Genomic DNA, 23147 nt, shown 5'->3' with positions numbered 1-23147 from the left:
AGCGCCCCCATGTGGCCACCACGTGATACAACTCCAGCGCCCCCGTGTGGCCACCACGTGATACAACTTCAGCGCCACCGTGTGGCAACTACGTGATACAACTGCAGCGCCACCGTGTGGCCACCACGTGATACAACTCCAGCGCCCCCGTGTGGCCACCACGTGATACAACTGCAGCGCCCCCATGTGGCCACCACGTGATACAACTCCAGCGCCACCGTGTGGCCACCACGTGATACAACTGCAGCGCCCCCATGTGGCCACCACGTGATACAACTCCAGCGCCCCCGTGTGGCCACCACGTGATACAACTGCAGCGCCACCGTGTGGCCGCTACGTGATACAACTGCAGCGCCACCGTGTGGCCACTACGTGATACAACAGCAGCGCCCCCGTGTGGCCACTACGTGATACAACTTCAGCGCCACCGTGTGGCCACTACGTGATACAACTCCAGCGCCACCGTGTGGCCACTATGTGATACAACTGCAATACCCCCGTGTGGCCACCACGTGATACAATTGCAGCGCCACCGTGTGGCCACCACGTGATACAACTGCAGCGCCCCCGTGTGGCCACCACGTGATACAACTGCAGCGCCCCCGTGTGGCCACCACGTGACACAACTGCAGCGCCACCGTGTGGCCACCACGTGATACAACTGCAGCGCCCCCGTGTGGCCACCACGTGATACAACTTCAGCGCCACCGTGTGGCCACCACGTGATACAACTGCAGAGCCCCCGTGTGGCCACCACGTGATAAAACTTCAGCGCCACCGTGTGGCCACCACGTGATAAAACTGCAGCGCCCCCGTGTGGCCACCACGTGATACAACTGCAGCGCCAACGTGTGGCCACTACGTGATACAACTTCAGCGCCACCGTGTGGCCACCACGTGATACAACTTCAGCGCCAACGTGTGGCCACCACATAATACAACTGCAGCGCCCCCGTGTGGCCACCACGTGATACAACTTCAGCGCCACCGTGTGGCCACCACGCGATACAACTGCAGCGCCCCCGTGTGGCCACTACGTGATACAACTGCAGCGCCAACGTGTGGCCACCACGTGATACAACTTCAGCGCCAACGTGTGGCCACCACGTGATACAACTGCAGCGCCCCCGTGTGGCCACTACGTGATACAACTGCAGCGCCAGCGTGTGGCCACCACGTGATACAACTGCAGCGCCCCCGTGTGGCCACTACGTGATACAACTGCAGCGCCAACGTGTGGCCACCACGTGATACAACTGCAGCGCCCCCGTGTGGCCACTACGTGATACAACTGCAGCGCCCCCGTGTGGCCACTACGTGATACAACTGCAGCGCCAACGTGTGGCCACCACGTGATACAACTTCAGCGCCACCGTGTGGCCACCACGTGATACAACTGCAGCGCCCCCGTGTGGCCACCACGTGATACAACTTCAGCGCCACCGTGTGGCCACCACGTGATACTTCAGCGCCACCGTGTGGCCACCACGCGATACAACTGCAGCGCCCCCGTGTGGCCACCACGTGATACAACTGCAGCGCTCCCGTGTGGCCACCACGCGATACAATTGCAGCGCCCCCGTGTGGCCACCACGTGATACAACTGCAGCGCTCCCGTGTGGCCACCACGCGATACAATTGCAGCGCCCCCGTGAGGCCACTACTGATACAACTGCAGCGCCACCGTGTGGTCACCACGTGATACAACTGCAGCGCCACCGTGTGGCCACCACGTGATACAACTGCAGCGCCACCGTGTGGCCACCACGTGATACAACTGCAGCGCCCCCGTGTGGCCACCACGTGATACTTCAGCGCCACCGTGTGGCCACCACGTACAACTGCAGCGCCCCCGTGTGGCCACCACGTGATACAACTCCAGCGCCCCAGTGTGGCCACTATGTGATACAACTGCAGCGCCACCGTGTGGCCACTACATGATACAACTGCAGCGCCACCGTGTGGCCACCACGTGATACAACTTCAGCGCCCCCGTGTAGCCACCACGTGATAGAACTGCAGCGCCCCCGTGTGGCCACCACGTGATACAACTGCAGCGCCACCGTGTGGCCACCACGTGATACAACTGCAGCGCCCCCGTGTGGCCACCACGTGATACAGCTTCAGCGCCACCGTGTGGCCACCACGTGATACAACTGCAGCGCCCCCGTGTGGCCACCACGTGATACAACTTCAGCGCCACCGTGTGGCCACCACGTGATACAACTGCAGCGCCCCCGTGTGGCCACCACGTGATACAACTGCAGCGCCCCCGTGTGGCCACCACGTGATACAACTCCAGCGCCCCCATGTGGCCACCACGTGATACAACTGCAGCGCCCCCGTGTGGCCACCACGTGATACAACTGCAGCGCCCCCGTGTGGCACTACGTGATACAACTCCAGCGCCCCCGTGTGGCCACCACGTGACACAACTGCAGCGCCACCGTGTGGCCACCACGTGATACAACTGCAGCGCCCCCGTGTGGCCACCACGTGATACAACTGCAGCGCCCCCGTGTGGCCACCACGCGATACAACTGCAGCGCCCCCGTGTGGCCACTACGTGATACAACTGCAGCGCCACCGTGTGGCCACCACGTGATACAACTGCAGCGCCCCGTGTGGCCACCACGTGATATGTCAGCGCCACCGTGTGGCCACTACGTGATACAACTGCAGCGCCCCCGTGTGGCCACCACGTGATACAACTGCAGCGCCCCCGTGTGGCCACCACGTGATACAACTGCAGCGCCCCCGTGTGGCCACTACGTGATACAACTGCAGCACCACCGTGTGGCCACTACGTGATATAACTGCAGCGCCACCGTGTGGCCACCACGTGATACAACTGCAGCACCCCCGTGTGGCCACCACGTGATACAGCTGCAGCGCCCCCGTGTGGCCACCACGTGATACAACTGCAGCGCCACCGTGTGGCCACCACGTGATACAACTGCAGCGCCCCCGTGTGGCCACCACGTGATAGAACTTCAGCGCCACCGTGTGGCCACTACGTGATACAACTGCAGCGCCCCCGTGTGGCCACCACGTGATACAACTTCAGCGCCACCGTGTGGACACCACGTGATACAACTGCAGCGTCCCTGTGTGGCCACCACGTGATACAACTGCAGCGCCCTCGTGTGGCCACTACGTGATACAACAGCAGTGCCACCACATAGGGGCAGTGCCACCGCGTGGTGGCCACCATGCGTGTGGTTGTGTTGGAGAGCACCCACAACATTGACAGCAACACACCGGTGTGCTGCACTCGTAACGAAATGCCATGTTTTGTTTAAGTGAGAAACCTTTATAATTGGCTGTCAGGTGGTGGCGGGTTCAACATTTATCTTTACGCGATATAACCCAAACATTTCTCTATTTACTGTAGTTGTGCATTTGTCCACAAGAGGGCAACACGTGACTTGTATAGCCCTGACCCTAATCTGTATTGCTCATATAACCACCTCAGCCCTATAGCTTTGATTTAATTGAATATCTGGTTTGCATGCCACAATGATTGTTATAATTCAGTTGCTATACTTTATTGAAGGGATTTTGGAATATAAATAAATCCCCCCTCGTGCTATCCTATGCTTACCTATGTTTTTAGTACAATTCTTGGATGTAGAAATTGAAAATGCTTTTGGCCACTAACTTCACGGTGGAAATATGTTTTTATCAAACATTCCGGACAATTTGTAGCCTACAAATGGTGCAGTCAGGAAATGTAAAAACTGACGCTGTCACTTGGTTGCAGTGTTATTGACAAGCAAAATAAAGGCTTTTTAGTAATATTTTACTTCAGGTTTGACTTTTCCTTAGGGAAATTGTATTGACAAATTGTCAACAATGAACCTTAACAACATTTATTCTGAAATACATTTCGGGAATTTTTTTTTGGAGGGGGGGGTTAAGATTGACAATCACTGTCAGATTACACAAAATGAACAAAACGATCGTAGGGAAGTATATTTTTTTAAACCCTCGCAAAAAAAAATCAATATTCAACGAGCATGGACTCGCCTAAATTACGCATAGGCTGCCGATAATCACCACGCAGGCTGCAATCTCAACACGTGTTGATGCACGATGTTAAACTTCATCCCTGTTGGGGATGTGTCACAGCCTCCTCGCCTCATTACAATGAAAAACAATCTGAGGATTTTGCGCTTAAAATAGCTTAAATGTTTCGCTTAAAAAAGCGACGGTCTACGAGTCTAGCTATTACTAACTATGAACACAAGACAGGCCTCGTAACTTTGTGTTGACAAAACATTCCACTGAATGAGCTCGTAACTCACCTTGAGGAGCTGGTATCCACCTTGACGAGCTGGTAATCCACATGAATGAGCTGGTAATCCACATGTTCGAGCTGGTAATCCACGACACGAGCTGGTAATCCACAACACGAGCTGGTAATCCACATGAACGAGCTGGTAATCCACATGAACGAGCTGGTAATCCACATGGTCGAGCTGGTAATCCACAACACGAGCTGGTAATCCACATGGTCGAGCTGGTAATCCACATGAACGAGCTGGTAATCCAGAACACGAGCTGGTAATCCACATGAACGAGCTGGTAATCCACATGGTCGAGCTGGTAATCCACATGGTCGAGCTGGTAATCCACATTGTCGAGCTGGTAATCCACAACACGAGCTGGTAATCCACAACACGAGCTGGTAATCCACAACACGAGCTGGTAATCCTCATGAACGAGCTGGTAATTCACATGAACGAGCTGGTAATGCACATGAACGAGCTGGTAAATCACATGAACGAGCTGGTAATCCACATGAACGAGCTGGTAATCCTCATGAACGAGCTGGTAATCCACATGGTCGAGCTGGTAATCCACATTGTCGAGCTGGTAATCCACAACACGAGCTGGTAATCCACAACACGAGCTGGTAATCCACAACACGAGCTGGTAATCCACATGAACGAGCTGGTAATCCACATGAACGAGCTGGTAATCCACATGGTCGAGCTGGTAATCCACATGGTCGAGCTGGTAATCCACATTGTCGAGCTGGTAATCCACAACACGAGCTGGTAATCCACAACACGAGCTGGTAATCCACAACACGAGCTGGTAATCCTCATGAACGAGCTGGTAATTCACATGAACGAGCTGGTAATGCACATGAACGAGCTGGTAAATCACATGAACGAGCTGGTAATCCACATGGTCGAGCTGGTAATCCACATGGTCGAGCTGGTAATCCACATGGTCGAGCTGGTAATCCACATGGTCGAGCTGTTAATCCACATGAACGAGCTGGTAATCCACATGAACGAGCTGGTAATCCACATGAACGAGCTGGTAATCCACATGGTCGAGCTGGTAATCCACATGAATGAGCTGGTAATCCACATGGTCGAGCTGGTAATCCACATGAACGAGCTGGTAATGGAGCATCTATTTAAGCTGGGATGGAGGGGGGAAGAGCGCCTTGACAAAATAATTTGCATATCAAGAGGAATTTAGCATATTTATGGGAAATGCAGATATGCGATTAGTACTACTTTTGAAAAGCGTAGGGAGTTTGGCAGGGGGTTTAAAGTCAAATTATGACCGTGCATTATGCAGGATTAGCAGCATCAAAGGTAGGGGATAGGGGAATGTTAATAGTATGTAGCTGCAGTATAGTAATACAGTATGTAATTTAATGTTGGGTTTGTCTATGGCAGTATATAGTATGGGGTAGACCCGTGTGATATAAGAGAAAAAAGTTTAGCTGGAAGCATATTATATTTTTTGCGACATAGAATTGTAATGTATTACTTACTGTTAGTAGCTCAGCTTATTGGAGAGTATATTTAGTATACTGATGATACTATGTAGTTTATACTTTAGTTGTTTACGTGGTTGTTTAGTTACTGCAGCTACATACTATTAACATTCCTTCCCTTTATTAATGCTACCCCTATCCCTTCCCTTTGATGCTGCTAATCCTGCATAATGCACGGGCATAATGATTTAAACCCCCCGCCAAACCTCCTACGCATTTCACAAGTAGTACTAATCGCATCTCTGCATTTCCCATAAATATGCTAATTTCCTCTTGATATGCAAATTATTTTGTCAAGGCGCTCTTCCCCCCTCCATCCCAGCTTAAATAGACGATCCAAGCCTGGGGTGTGTCATTCAGACTCTGTCTTCTCGACAGACCTGTTCTCGACCTGAGGACGGCTGCTTGCGTTGTGGCCGAAACGTCGTGAGAATTATTTATTATGTTATATATTTTTTTTCCATTCTACATGACTTTACCGAAAGAACCAAGAAGATGAATCCCTGCAGTTACGAAAGCTTTAAATCGAAATCTTAACACCAGTTTGGTTGCCAGAAAAAAGGGGAAAACCCTATTATCATATTTTGGTACTGACAAAGGAGATCCCATGATGAATTATGTTATGTTTTGAATTAGATAATTTTATTTCTTCATTAAAAGCTTATATCTGTTACATCTGGAAGACTTCATTGAAAAGGACATTTTACGTGAATTTTCTCTCGTCGTTAAGTAGAAGGCCTTGCTGGAGGTTCAGTTCGATGTGATCGAGATAAGGCGACATGGAGCTGGCCGTGCGAGAAGACCACCATCTGCATTTCATTCATCTCCATATATATAAAAGGCAAAGTTGTGATTATGTGTCTGTTCAAAATGTTTAGCGTACTTCCGGACATGCAACAAATTTGAAATTTGCCATGTGGGTACTTTCCAGACTGTACACCGTGTAAATGTATTTAAAAAATACATGTGGAAGCAATCTTAATTTTAGAACTTTCGTGACTGCAGGAATTATTATTTGGTTCTTTCGGTTAAGTCACGTCTAAAGATAAAATAATAACATAAATTAAATAATAGAATACGACGTTTCGATTGCAACACAAGCAATCATCATCAGGTATAATGAAATAGCGACATAAAATCTAACCAGAAAACTATAGACAGACATATTAGCAGACAGATATCACCAAGATACATAGCGGGAGCAACACAGGTAACAGAGAGGGGTGATCGTCTCTGTGGGGTGGCCTTAAATAGACAGAGGGGGGGGGGCGGAGGCAAAGAGAAGGAAGGGGGGTTAGAGAAAAAATTTGCATATCAATGAGTGGTCAACAGACGTGGTGCTACACGGCAAGTAAGCCTGAAAATCAGGAGGACACACTAAAATTAAATAACCTAGTAAAATATCGAAATGTAATGTAATACAACACAGAGGGTCGGTCAACACACAATTAACGCATAGCCTGGTTGATTACGTATTTCAAAGATTGCTAAGTTAGAATTTAAGTGTGAACATTCTAAAGAGGACACAGGCAGAGAAAACAAGTCGCCAGAGAGAGAGAAAAAAGATAAGCTTAAAACTTCCCCGTAGAAGTGGTTCAATCTTAATTTTAGAACTTTCGTGACTGCAGGAATTATTATTTGGTTCTTTCGGTTAAGTCACGTCTAAAGATAAAATAATAAATTAAATTAAATAATAGAATACGACGTTTCGATTGCAACACAAGCAATCATCATCAGGTATAATTAAATAGCGACATAAAATCTAACCAGAAAACTATAGACAGACATATTAGCAGACAGATATCACCAAGATACATAGCGGGAGCAACACAGGTAACAGAGAGGGGTGATCGTCTCTGTGGGGTGGCCTTAAATAGACAGAGGGGGGGGCGGAGGCAGAGAGAAGGAAGGGGGGTTAGAGAAAAAATTTGCATATCAATGAGTGGTCAACAGACGTGGTGCTGCACGGCAAGTAAGCCTGAAAATCAGGACACACTAAAATTAAATAACCTAGTAAGATATCGAAATGTAATGTAATACAACACAGAGGGTCTGCCTGTGTCCTCTTTAGAATGTTTACAATGTTCACACTTAAATTCTAACTTAGCAATCTTTGAAATACCTAATCAACCAGGCTATGCGTTAATTGTCTGTTGACCGACCCTCTGTGTTGTATTACATTACATATTAGCAGACAGACGTGTGTGTGTGTGTGTGGGGGGGAGCGGTAGTGTAGTGGTTAGTGCGCTGCGCTACGAACCCGGCGAACAGAGTTCGATTCCCGCTCACGGCCACCACCGATGACGATTATTTGAACCGGTCCTGGGCCTCCCCTAGGTAGACTCAGCCTCAAACGAGTAACTGGTGTGGTGTGTAGTGAACATCGCCACTGGGGAGACAAAGGCGGTCGGGCGTGGTGAATCCAAGTCCCGGGTAGTAAAGCTAGTTATCTATATAACATTGTTTTCTTACCAAACGTGTTACACGTGAATGCAGCTGCGCTTATACAATATACCACTAGAAATAACAAAAATGCCGATACATGCAAATCGTGTAACGAATAACATGACTCGGTTTCTTAAACGTATTTTTCCCCGTTTGTTTAAAAAAAATGTTAAACTACATTAAATACAAAGATGTCAGATCTTGTCATCATCATAGCAATCGCACGGATAATTAATGCAGCATATTAAGGTGCAGCAATGTATTATGTCAATTAATATTTCTTTTTGGTCTCGTCACTTATTTTCATTAAAGTACGCATCTTTGTTTTTCTCAAAAGGCAAGGCACATGATGTGGGTGCCTTTCGTTCTTTCCTTTAAATTCATTTCCCGACTACTTCGTGCAAAAAAAAATAGCTTTTGTTAATCCATCATATAATAGTGCCATTCGCAACTAGAGCCCCAACATCTATATATCGTACATATACTGTATATAAAATAAACTCCTTAAAAATGTTTTTTTAAACAACGCTTGTATTCACAACTTAGTTCAACTCACGGTCGAGAAGTACGCCAATGATGCGGCGCCTGCTCCCACATCAACGCTGACTTGAATTGTTTGATGACTTTATAACTGCGTCTTGAATGTCCAACTTCTGTGCTTGTGTGGAGCAATGGCGGCCGTAACTCGACCACGCGGCGCGTGCGCGCCTGAGGCACGCGGCGTCGGCTTCTTGTGCGAGTCGATTCCACAGTTTAGGGACCGCGGCGTTTTTTGACCTACACATAGATATATAATTAATACGCCGTCCATACAAACATTGCTTGAAAGCAGGCATGCATTGTCTCCGGATCTGAGTACTTGTGCAACATTTGGAATTGATTGGAGAACAGGAAGTAGCCTTACTTTTGATTACAAGATTTGACCACGACAAACACAAGTGAAGTTAAATAACCTCCTTAAAAAAAGTAAAAAAAATACGGTTTTATTCACAACTTCGTTTAACTCACGTACGAGAAGTATGTCAACGATGCGGCGTCTACTCCCACATCAACGCTTACTTTAATAAATCGATCTTCTTGGTTCTTTCGGTAAAGCAATGTAGAAGGGAAATAATAAAATAACAAAAATAAAACATAATAAAAATTAAAACTCTCACGACGAAATGTTATAAATGAATCTTCAATGTAAAACTTTTGTTTGCGTGGAGCGCGGGTGCCCGTAACTCGTGACACGGAGCGTGCGCGCCTGAGGCACGTGGCGCCCGCTTCTTGAGCAACGCGATTCGAGAGTTTAGGGACCGCGGAGTTTTTGACCTACACAAATATATATAAATAATGAGGCGTTCATACAAAATGTAAATTGCTTTAAAGTAGCGAATTAATGTATTAATTGATGCCGGATCTGAGTCCGTGTGCAACATTTGGAATTGATTGGACAACAGGAAGTAGACTAAATGTTGATTACAAGATGTGACCACGACACAGGAATCAAGTTAAGTGAAACCGCTGAAGACCCTCGACTGTGTACTGTAGTTGTGCATTTGTCCACACGAGGGGAAAATGTGACTTATGTAGAACCTATAGCCCTGACCATAATCTGTAATGCTCATATAGCCACCTCAAACCCTATGTCCTTGATTGAATTGAATATCTGGCTTGCATGCCACAATGATTGTTATAATTTCAGTTGCTCTACTTCAGTTATTTGAGGAAAGGGATTTTGAATAAAAAAATGTCCCCCCCCCTATGCTATCTGATGTTTGCCTCTGTTTTTAGCACAATTCGGGGATGTATAAATTGCAAATGCTTTTTGGGGGCTCATTTCACGATGGAAGTGTTTTTTAAATCCCTCGGGACAATTTGTAGCCGACATATTTTGAAATCAGGAAATGTTAAAACTGACTCTGTGGACCTTTAGATTGTTCAGTAGTCAATGCCCAACAATCTTTGATCTGTCAATGAAAGCCTGTGAAAGATAATGTCATTTTGAGCACAGAGCCCTCCTTTTTGGAAAACCATTCAACTCAGTGGCTCAAATGCAACTGTTTTTGACTCGGGGGGCTTCATTGAGACAAGGGGTGACTCGGTTAACATCAGTTGCAGTATATATAAATCTTCCAGACCATGTGTAAGTATGTTTTTCGTACAATTCTGGGACGCAGAAATTGCAAATGCTTTCGAAATGTTTTTCGTCAAACCCCTGGACAATTTGTAGCCTCCATATTCTGCAAGCAGGAAATGCAACAACTGGCTCTCCATGTCTATTGGTTGCAGTGTTATTAACAAGCAAAATTAAGGGCTTTTGAGCAATGTTTTGCAACAATTAGACTTTTTCCAGTGGAAAATTGCATTGAAAAATGGTCAACTTTGCACCTTCATAATCCCTAAAGCTAAACCTACCCTAATTAAATAGGGTTCGTGTGTCGATTTTTTTCTCGAGAAAAAATATATTTGTAAAATCACCCAATTTTATTTTATATATAGCATAGTATGATTAAAGTCAATTGGGGAATGAGCTTCTAATTGAAAAATTACACGTTAAAAATGTGGCAATTTTTTTGCAAAAAAACACGTAGTATTTCTAGATTTGAGGCTTTCGTGACTGCAAGGATTCATACTCTTAGGTTCTTTCGGTAAAGTCACCTACGTGACTTTACCGAAAGAACCTAAGAACACGTAGTACGTTTAATTTTACAAGTTTTGTTTCATACATCACGTCGTAAGACTTACGTAAACGGAGGGATTCACAGTGGCAAGAATGTAACTACCTTGCCTGGTATACAGGAGGTCGTAGGTTCAGCTCCGTCCCTCACACCTGCTGTATATTTGTAGTTCGATTGTTCTCCCCATGGTCGTGTGGCTTTTCCCCTCCACATGCGTTTAGTGCATTTGACTGCTATGTCGATTTTTCACGCGGAAAAAATATACATGTTAAATTCCCCATTTTTTATTTTATATACAGCATTGTAAGACTAAATTCAATGGAGGAATTCACTTCTCATTGACCCCTAACCGTTAACCATAACCCTAACTAGGCTAACAGGGTATATGAATTATTTTGGAAGTCCCTATTCCATTCCCGGGAGCCCCACAACCACTTCCCTGGTATTCACATTCCCGCATGAGGAATCGGAACTCCAAGATTTGGAATTGAGACTCCTGCTTTGGACTTAGGACTTCTTAGGGTTGCAAGTGAGATGCCTCAAATATGTCTTTACACGCGTCTCAGCGAGATGAGTTGAATCGTATATGGCGCGACTCTGTCGAGTAGAGTCGACGGGCATACACCACTCGATTGTGTGACTTGTGGAACCGGGGCGGCATTTTGCATTGAAGTCGATGATGGGTGTGATTTTTGACGATTTGAAGGACACTGTTTGGGAATGCAGTGCGTTTCACTATTTCAGCACCGATGTTCACCAAATATTCAACGGCGTAAACGTATGGGATAGCTTGGGATGTCAGTGCAGTAGTTTGTTACTTGAAAATCCGTGAAGAAATAAATAATTGCGGTGCAAATCGGCCGTAGAGTTTCGTTTTTTTTACCGGCGCTTGACGTGTTACGTGTGCCCTCTGGTGGACAAGTGCAGTACCACAAGTGTTCAATTCGTGGTTACGTCTGCGGACATGTGCAGTACAGGCCAACACAGTACACCAGTAGTTGCCGCTGTCAGGCCTCACCCCGCGCGTTCCCCGTAGTTGTGAGCCGCTGCTGCGGCGTCCTGGCGTTAGTCCCAAGCGCGGTTGGCGGCGATGAAGCCGTGAAGACACCGGTTGCACCCGATTCAAGAGCCGAATGGCTCACAGGGCTATACTAATAAATTAACTTTGAACCGCACAGTTCCACTGCTGCTGTCACAGCGCCAGGCACTGCAGTTGTACCACGTGACCACACGGTGGCGATACAGCACCACGTTGGTGAGGCTATTTAGCGAGTGTCCATGTTGGTGTTTATGTTGAACTTCTTTCACACCGTACATAGCCAACCATGCTCACCGGAGGTGCGGGGGAAGGACATCAAACTAAGCACACGAAGCAGTGATAAAGAAAATGTATTTTCAATCTAGGTTTTCAAAATGCGTAGCTCCAGTGACTTCCTAATATCGGAAGGAAAAACATTACAGACGGCTGCAGAAGTGTACCTGAAAGCGTGCGATGCAGCGACCGTCTTTATTCGATGACTTGCCAAAAGCTGCTGCGAGGATGACTAGAGTTTGCGTGATGGTTTATGCTCTTTGATGATACCAGCAAGGTATCGTGATTCATTTGTGGCAAGCGCTTTGTATGTGTAGTGACTGTGATTGTCACTTTGTGGTGACGGGCTTACGAAGCCACGGCGGATAATGTAATGTCATCATGTGTAATCCGCTTACTGGGCGTAGTACCAGCCCCAGCGGGGCTTGGGTGAGCGCTTATCAGCGCGGAGGTACCACGTACGGTGTGCGGTGCGGGCTCCGGGTGAGAGAGCGAGAAGGAGCATCAGCCAGCCAGGGTTACCTTGGGGCATGATACGCTGGTTGACCTGCTGTCACGTGACTGGATGATATTGGAGGGGGGGCACCGGTGGACGGGGGCCGCTGGGCGGTCACGTGGTCTAAAAGAGCTCTCGGGGTCCTTCGAGAAGGAGCTCGAGAGATCTGGAAGATGGGCGGGGCGAGGGGCGGAGCCAGCCCCATCCCAGGGGGATATAACAGGGGCCCCGTGAGAAGCTCGGGGTGCTTCGTGTGCTGGTGTGAAGAAGATCCACGTCGGGGAGAAGAAGCCTCTAGCCACGTGGTCCGGGACCCAGCTTGTGGTCAGAGCCGGGATAGCGAACCGTGTCTAGTTCTGACGTAGCGTGGTTAGATGGGCATTCGAGACCCGAGTGTAGATTGTGTAATATTGTGTTAAAGTTGCGTAATAAATAGTGTGGCTCCCAAGATAACGTCTGCGACTCAGTTAGACTCACTACATATGTAATGAGTACAACCATATATTGTATGAGTTCGGAAACAGGAAGCCAATGCAGTTCGGTGAGCACTGGACAGACATGGTCGGATTTTGCAGTACCTGTCATGACGCCTGCCAAAGAATTTTGTACTGCAGCTTGGTAATGCTTTTGCCAGATGTGCCAGAGAGTAGTGAGTCGGAATAATCGAGCCCTAACCCTAAACCCTAACCCCTAACCCCCACTCCAGCCGTGGAGCAAAACACCTGCCGTGAGGCAGAACATCTAATACATAGCATACTGAGGCTAAATACAATGGAGGAATCAACTTTTGTCGAGAAATAAAGCTGTGAAAGTTAGGCATATTTTGGACAAAAACGGCACAGTATTCCGATTTACTTTTTTAAATTCGAAAATTTCATGGATGAAATGCCCCCATTTTTTACGTAATATATAGGATACTAAGACTTAACACAACCAAGGAATTCACTTTTTGTTGAAAAATAAAGCAAGGAAAATTGGGCCAATTTTGCCATAACACGGCATACTGTAGGTTAGTATGCCAATTTGTATAAAGGTGTCAGTTTTGGTGCCAGATAAAAGGGTATAAACCTATTACTATATGCCAATTTGCTTTTTTTTACTTTAAAATTTCATGGTGAAATTTTCCACTTTTAATGATACTGAGGCTAAATACAATGGAGGAATCAACTTTTGTCGAGACTAACTACCCTAACCCCTTCCACCTAACCCGTAACCCTAAACCCTAACCCATAACCCCTAAACCTAACCCCTAACCGCTAATCCTAACCATAAACCCTAACCCCTAACCTAACCACTAACCCCAAAACCCCAACCCCCAACCCATAACTCTAACATCTAGCCACTAACCCTAACCCTAAACCCTAACCCTAAATCATAATCCAAACCCTAACCCTAAACCCTAATCGTTCTGACCCTAATCATTCGAACCCTAACTCATAACCCTAACTCCTAACCCCAACCCCTAAACCCTAACCCCTAAACTTAACCCTAATCCCTAATCCATAATCCTAACCCTAACCCAAACCATAACCCTAACCACTAAACCCTAACCCTAATCGTTCTAACCGTAATCGTTCTAACCCCTAACTCTAACCCTAAACCCTAACCCTAAATCCTAACCCAAACCCTAAACCCTAACCCTAAGCGTTCTAACCCTAATCATTCTAACCCGAACTCCTAACCCTAGCTCCTAACCACAACCCCTAAACCCTAACTCCTAAACTTAACCCTAATCCCTAACCCCTAATCTTAACCCCTAACCCAAACCCTAACCCTAACCCCTAAACCCTAACCCTAATCGTTCTAACCCTAACTCCTAACCCTAACCCCTAAACCCAACCCCTACACCCTAAACCATAACCCCTAACCAATAATCCTGAGCCTAACCCCTAATCCTAACCCTCACCTCTAACACTATCCCTAACCCCTAACCCTAACACCCCTAACCCCTAATCCTAACCCTAACCCCAACCCCTACACCCTAAACCATAATCCCTAACCCCTAATCCTAACCCTAACCCCTAATCCTAACCCCTAACCCTCACCCCTAACACTAACCCCTAACCTTAAACCCTAACCATAAACTCCTAACCGTAACCTCACAGCCCTAATCGTTTTAACCCTAACCCTAATCGCTCTAACCCTAACCAACCCCTAAACCTCAACCCTAACCCCTAACCATCTAACCCTAACGTGCTCATTATAACCCTAACCCCTAACCTAAACCCTAACCCAACCCTTACCCCTAACCATGCCCCCTAACCGTAACCCCTTAGCCCAGGGGTGTCCAAACTTTTTGCAAAGAGGACCAAATTTGATAACGTGAAGATGCCCGGGTGCCAATAGTTCCTTCTGACATTTTTTTTTACCGCAAAAGTTACGTGAAAACACACACTGTTATAAAACAATTATCATTGTCACAATTACCTTTATTTTTCAAATGACAATGTAACCAAATATAAGCCACTCAGGCAGACGTGAACAACTCTAAAAACACAATTCTGCCTATCATTCAGTCAGATAACATTGAACAAACTGTATGGAATACCTTAAATTTCCATGAGTTAAATATATTTGCCTCATGAACATTTTATCATTAAACTCTTAAATATATTTGCCTCATGAACATTTTATCATTAAACTTTAAAACAAGTGAATTTTGCTCTTGTCTTTTACAAGATCTTTCAGAAAGCAATAGTTTATGTCACATCTGCAGGTACATACTATCAACAGTTATAACCAAATCTTATTCAAGAGTTTAATAAAACAAGTGCCATAAGTCCAAGTGCATTAGTGTGCTTTAGGCTTTTCACTGTTAATAGTGACAGATGTTACCGTTCAAAACACTCAATTTCAGATTGATCAAGGAACAGATAACTTGCTGACACTAATGAGAAGGGTGATACTGAGATCTAGATTTCAGTAAAGAGACCAGGTCTGGCTTGAGGGACGTGGTTGAGATGCGTAAAATGCCACGCAAGTGGGAGTCACTCATCCTTGACCTCAATCGGTTCTTGTTTAAGTTCATGACTGAGAATGTTTGCTCACACAAATATGTGGAGCCGAATAAGCTCAGTATTTTCTTAGCGAATGACCGCATTTCTGGAAACCTGCTTTTGTCCAGCTGCCATTAAAGCGGCGGCCCTCACTGTCAACTTTTTTTTGCAGTCACCATGGCAGAAATTATTCGAGGGTTCGCGGCACAGATGCAGAGCCAGAAAGCACTAGAATGGTGCTGCCACCGTGTGGCGAAAGGAGGAATTATTTTTCGATTTAAAGCTTTCGTGACTGCAGGGATTCATCTTCTTGGTTCTTTCGGTAAAGTCACGTAGCTGCGGAACACTTCCCCCGATAGACCGGGTGAAGAGTCTGTTACCTCTTCGAGTATTAGGGTCACTACTCTGCTGTAATTGTGTTTATCTGTAATAAATACGTGTTGCCTCCATCAACCTTTTCCGTCGTCACATAAGCCCACTACACATATGTAGCACAATATCACCAAAGGCAAAGGAGAAATAAACTTCTCATTGAAAAAGTAAAACTGAAAATTTGTCCAAGTTTGGCGACGAACAACTTAGGTTATGTATGCAGATTTTTTCAGCGCAAAAACTACATACAGTATTTGTTAAATTCCGCAATATTGATTTTATATACATAGTGTAGTGTGATTAAAGGCAATAGAGGTTGTACTTTTCATTGAAAAATCATACTTTGAAAATTTGGCAACAGAATATATTTGTAATAAATCTATCCGGACAATATCGTATCTCTTGTTTTTAAAATCCTTTATATTAAGTTCACTTGCTTGCTTGCGCGCTTACGACTGTGCAAATCTTTCGGTCGTTTTTTAACCCACTTCCCGTGATCCAATCGAGCTGACATTTTGCACACAGACTCGTTGTGAGTGACAATTTATTTTCGTGAAATTTTTTTCCCAAAATTTGACACTTGTTATGAAAAAATAAATTATATTTAATTACCAATTGCTTAATGGTGGCAGGCAATCATCTGACCCATAGGTGGCAGCTATCTCAAGCCAGAGGACGAGAGGACTCTAGCCGCCCGTTTCAAAGACCAATGTGGGCTGGGTTGTGGCCCATTGAACACGCATATAAAGGATTTATAGTGAAAAACTTTTTTTTACGGGTTAATTTTTTCACAGCTCTCTCACACCGCTGGGTTCCTTTTCCCGTTACTCCCGTTACTCGAGCGTGGCGTTCGCTCGCTTTCCTCACTCCCTCACACCGCTGGCTAACAGCGTTCGGGAGAAAGCCTCCGGACTGCTACGTGGCCGCTGGCGTGCTAGAGGCACATACATGGTCTCTCCTCGAACCTCTCCACACTGACCACGAGCTGTCTCTCTCCACCCCTTATATCACCTGGCTCACGTGATGCCACGCAGCCAATCATACGCCTCACCCCTAGAACCTTCTAGATGTTGCTATACAGCCCCAGGGCTTCGCCCCTGGCTCGACGTCCCATTGGCTGTGGGCTGAGGCCGGCAGAGCCTATCACCATCGCCCAGTTACCCCCGGGTGCATCCTCGAGTTACATATTTATCATTTATGTCGATTATTTTCACGCAAGAAAGAACATATTTCTTATATTCCCCAATTTGTATTTTATATGTATCATCGTATGACTAAAATAATGGCGAAATTAACTTCTCATTGAAAAATAACACGATGGAAATTTGGCCAATTTTGGTTAAAAACGAGATTAGTTTGTCGATATTTAGCGAGTGTCCATGTTGCTTAAGTTGTTGAGCGGGCGAAGTCCTCTCCCTGGGTCCAAGTCCCATTCCTACCGCCACCACCAGATGTCGCGGGACGAGGCCACGCACCGACTCTGCCACTTGGTGCGGAAGGTCGTCCCCGAAACGTTGCCTGTGTGCGTTTTTTTAAAAAGAGTTATGGTTAATGACGAATGTGTGGAGTTTGTTTGATGTTGACGGTAACTGCGTTCGTGTACCGCTGCCAAAGGCAGCTTCACCCAATAATCTGCAGCCATAGATTCGTCCACGAGAGGGCGCCGCGTGTCCGTGCATTGCAGTGATATTGCAGGGCCAGGATCGAGCCAATGCGTGGAGTCCAGTGCTGAACGAGGTTCCATATCTAACAGAGTGGGTCCATGCCAATAACCAATAACATCTGGCACTTCACCAGTGTTGGTTCAAGCGAGCCTGTACAGTGCTGTGCACTGGTAACAATACTCGATTGTAGTTATAGCAAGCGAGCGTGACTGCTGACGAGACACTGAGTGTCCGAAGCCTGTCAGGGGATGTCTTGTGTTGATTCAATGCCGCTGATGAGATGCACTCTCAGAAGGTCGTGCGGCTGACGAGATGAGTCGAGACACTCACAGTGTTTATGTGGAGACTTGTTCTGCTTGGTTACGGTATTTTGTTCCTTGCAAGGCAGCAGCTTGGATCACTACCTGTGAAATCTTCACTCAAAACTGCTCTAGAGGAGTTGTACACCCCAAGCTGCCACTGCTATTAACTGGCCTGAAATCAAATGTTTCGTTCCGGATGACCGCTGCAAAGTATGATCTTGTGTTTTGATTATAGTGTGCTGATCTTAAAGGTGCATTGAAAAATGTTGATACTCCTTCTGCTGTTATGGAGTGACTTATGCAGCCAGCTATGGCTGCAAAGTTTGGTAGTACAAGTTGTGTATATCGTTTATTGTAAATTTATAAGCACAGTTCCTATGATCACTGTTACATTGCTTTTATAGCTTTATTTTGGTGATTTCGAAAAGGTTTTGGTTTAGCCATATTTGTTTGTTGTAGTACAGAGTTAGACTGATACCTTTAATCTAAATTGTCTTATGGTTGTTATTGTTTGACTTGCATCCCACTGGGATTTTTGCACAGCATTGATATACGGTGCTTTTTCTGGAAGACTTTGCTGTTTTTTCCTGGATTTTTCTGTTTGCGCGTAGTTACTTTACGATGTTTCATGTTCATGTTTTTGTTTGTTGCGGTTGCATCCGATTCAATAGCCGAATGGCTCACAGGGCTACACCAAATACATGAAACTGACACTGTAGCTGTATTCTTAGGTTTTTTCGGTAAAGTCACGTAGGTAAAACATCAAAATTAATGAAAATAAAATAAAATAAAACAAAAATCACGACGTTTCGGAGGCAACACAAGTCTCCGTCATCAAGTGGGACCGTCACAGCCGAATTAGCTGCATCAAGTGAGGCAATGATTCAAGAAGTAATCCCTTATAAGCAAGTTGAAGGGGGGAGGAGAGGGGGGGGGGGCTCATCAGAATGTGGTAGCCAATGAATGGAACGTATCGGGAGGGAGGGGGGCGGGGCTCAAAGACAGCACGGAGTGCTAAGTACAACGCATCGGGAGGGGGAGGGGGGGACGGGGCCAAAACAATGGACAACGGCTTGGACGCGGTTGCTGCTGCACACGCCAACACAATGGACAGAGAGGAGGAGGGGAGGTCTGATACACATGATAGACAAAGGAACGAAAATGCCCATGTTTATACCAATTCTGGCTGAACAATGAAGAGAGTACTGTTAAAAAATAACTGGGGATGTTAACACTCGGTAAAGTAAAGTAAAATAGTGCCTGTCAGATAAGATGGTCCAAAAAAGTGTAATTAAGTCTTTTTTGCGTGGTTGATAACATCTTTCCAATGATTACTAAGTCTGTACCCATCATCACGGTTGAAATTATGTCTGTGTTTGTATATTTGTATGGCTTCGTGTACAAACCTTTGATGGTAGCCGGGAGGTTTGCAGAGAACCTTGGTCTCGGAAAAGACAATATCATGAGAGATTAGTGATAGGCTACCTTTATCACTAATCTCGGAGAGAATAAGGTTACTCCGATCTGAACTCGATCATTTAGACAAGACTCTCTTACAAACACATTTAATGTTAACACAAAAAATGTCACCTTCTGATTGGAACCACGTTGATAACATGACTTCTGCTTCTGCTGACTCAATGTCAGCCAAATGCAAAGCTAACCTGATTTCTAAATTCAACCTCCTATCTAAGAAGAAACCAGAGCCACACATCGCAAAGCTGGATGTTAACAAGACCGTGGTTAATCAGAGTAACATCCCAATTTCTGACACTCTAAAAACGGCACTGGCCAAAGGACTAAATTTCGCCGTCACCCCTAAATATATACCAGTAGAGGATATGATTTCTCAGATTGATGTAGCCCTCAGAGGCATAGGACACATCCATGCGGATGTAGCAAGAGCTGAAATAGCTACTATTCTTAAGAATGCTAAGAAGCCCACTAGTAACATCAGCAAAAACGAACGCTCTGAACTCGCGGACCTAAAAAAGAGAGATGATATAGTCATCCTCTCGGCAGACAAGGGCAATGCCACGGTCATCATGGATAAAGTTTCATACAACAACAAAATCCTGGACCTTCTTAATGATGGGAGTTACTCCAAAATTAAAAACGATCCCACTAAAAGCCTAACGACGAAAACCAACAGTATCATCACGAGTTCGACTTCCCTAATCGAACCAAGCAAACGTCCCTCTCTAAAACCATCGGCGGCAAGACCTCCCAGACTCTATGGTCTTCCCAAAATCCATAAGGAAGGCACCCCGCTACGACCGATTGTGTCGACGATAAACTCTCCTACGTACAAACTAGCCCGTTTTCTATCAGATACTCTGCTCCCTTTCACAGGCAAGACCTCTTCGGCAGTACTCAACTCAACCCAATTAGTCTCTATGGTTAAGGACATGGTACTATCTCCTGATGACATCCTCGTCAGCTTTGATGTAGTATCTTTGTTTACCAAAGTCCCAGTACTGGACACCCTAACAATAATTGAGGACTTAGTCCAACATGGATTGAATTCTGATGCACCTGCGCTGGTTAGGCATTGCCTCACCAACACCTATTTTACCTGGAATGGCACCTTCTACAAACAGAATGAGGGTACCCCTATGGGCTCCCCTTTGTCACCAGTTATAGCCAACATGTTCATGGAAAAGTTTGAATCAGACGCCATCCAGACATCCACCCTGCGTCCTTCTCTGTGGAAGAGGTATGTGGATGACACTTTCGTCATCTGGCCACATGGCCTCCCAGCATTGAACCACTTCTTGGACCACATCAATTCTAGACACCCATCCATCAGATTCACCATGGAAGTGGAGAAAGACGGTAAACTACCATTCTTGGATATTCTGTTTGAGAGGAGGCCTGACGGATCCTTGGGACATTCTGTCTACAGGAAAGCCACCCACACAGATTCCTACTTGAAACCGGATTCCCACCACCACCCATCTCAAACGAATTCTCTCATCAAAACGCTATACCACAGAGCCCATGGCATTTCTGACAAACACCACCTGACCGGTGAATTAAGACATGTACATCGGGCCCTCAGGATGAACGGATACTCTGACCGTACTATCCGCCAAGCTGTCTCTCCCACCACACAGAAACAGCCACTTGAAACTCCGACCAAAACCATCACGTTACCATACATAGCAGGCGTGACCAAAAAGATCTCCAAAATTCTAAACAAACATAAGATCCAAGTCCGATTCAGTACAGTGCATAAAATCCGTGATCTGATTCCATCTGTGAAGGATGTCGTTCCTGACTTACAGTATCCTAGAGTCTACAAATTGAGTTGCATTTGTGGTGATTGCTACATTGGAGAAACGAAACGTCATGTTTCTGATCGTGTCCGCGAGCACAAGTCAGATCTGAAACACGGCAGAACTGATTCTTCTGCCGTTGCCGATCATTGCTACAACTCGGTGGGCTCTCATGATATTGTCTTTTCCGAGACCAAGGTTCTCTGCAAACCTCCCGGCTACCATCAAAGGTTTGTACACGAAGCCATACAAATATACAAACACAGACATAATTTCAACCGTGATGATGGGTACAAACTTAGTAATCATTGGAAAGATGTTATCAACCACGCAAAAAAGACTTAATTACACTTTTTTGGACCATCTTATCTGACAGGCACTATTTTACTTTACTTTACCGAGCGTTAACATCCCCAGTTATTTTGTAACAGTACTCTCTTCATTGTTCAGCCAGCATTGGTATAAACATGGGCATTTTCGTTCCTTTGTCTATCATGTGTATCAGACCTCCCCTCCCCCTCTCTGTCCATTGTGTTGGCGTGTGCAGCAGCAACCGCGTCCAAGCCGTTGTCCATTGTTTTGCCCCCCCCCCCTCCCGATGCGTTGTACTTAGCACTCCGTGCTGTCTTTGAGCCCCGCCCCCCTCCCTCCCGATACGTTCCATTCATTGGCTACCACATTCTGATGAGCTCCCCCCCCTCTCCTCCCCCCTTCAACTTGCTTATAAGGGATTACTTCTTGAATCATTGCCTCACTTGATGCAGCTAATTCGGCTGTGACGGTCCCACCTGATGACGGAGACTTGTGTTGCCTCCGAAACGTCGTGATTTTTGTTTTATTTTATTTTCATTAATTTTGATGTTTTACCTACGTGACTTTACCGAAAAAACCTAAGAATATGATTCCTTGCAGTCACGAAAGCTTCAAATCTACTGTAGCTGTAGTTGTGCGTTTGTCCACAAGAGGGCATCACGTGACTTGTGTCGATCAAGAATGCGCCGATAGCGACCTCGACCAGATTACAGCCCTCACCAGTTGCGTGCAACCACCAATTCCAACGAGGCTGTCGCAAGCTACGACTGTGGGCCCCCCTCCTGTCTCCGGCCTCACTTTTACAAAAATAGATTAGGATTTTTTAACCCATAAACAAAAATATGTAGGCGATAACTACATATTATTTTAGTTAAACCGTATATTGGGTTTAGGGGCCGTCCATAAATGACGTCACGCACCTGGGGGGGGGGGGGTCAGATATTTGTGACGATGTGTGACGATGGGGGGGGTTGAGAAATGTGACGTCACATGAAAATGCGCAACTTTAAATAAATATAAACAACACGTTCTACTTAATTAAATAGACTTTTTAATAAATGTTTTCTCCTACAACATCAGAGTGCAGCGCCACATTAAATACACACTACAATGACAATAGTTTAAAGAGATTTTAAGCATGTTTTATTTTGGGGAGGGGGGGCAGAATTTTGTGACGTCATATTTGAGGGGGGGTGTGACTTTTTGTGACACCGTGTGACGAAGGGGGAATCTAAAATCGTCCAAAATCGCGTGACGTCATTTATGGACGGCCCCTTAGAGGAAGACAGTCTCACAGTGACAGTATGAAAACGAGTTAAAGGTACAATACTCACAATTAAGTTATTATGCGTCTTCCTTTTATGCCGCCCATCGATCTAGGATTTCCTCAAAGGGGGTGGATGGCCCAACTTCATGCTCGTTTGACACGATTGGCAGATGTTTTGATGACGATCCTAGGAACGTCCTGGAGCTAAATTGGGTCTTGGATAAAAGTTGTAGCTAC

The sequence above is a fragment of the Lampetra fluviatilis genome, chromosome 7, assembly GCF_964198595.1.
Source record: "Lampetra fluviatilis chromosome 7, kcLamFluv1.1, whole genome shotgun sequence".
Taxonomy (NCBI): domain Eukaryota; kingdom Metazoa; phylum Chordata; class Hyperoartia; order Petromyzontiformes; family Petromyzontidae; genus Lampetra; species Lampetra fluviatilis.
Note: the sequence above shows the minus strand (reverse complement) of the source record.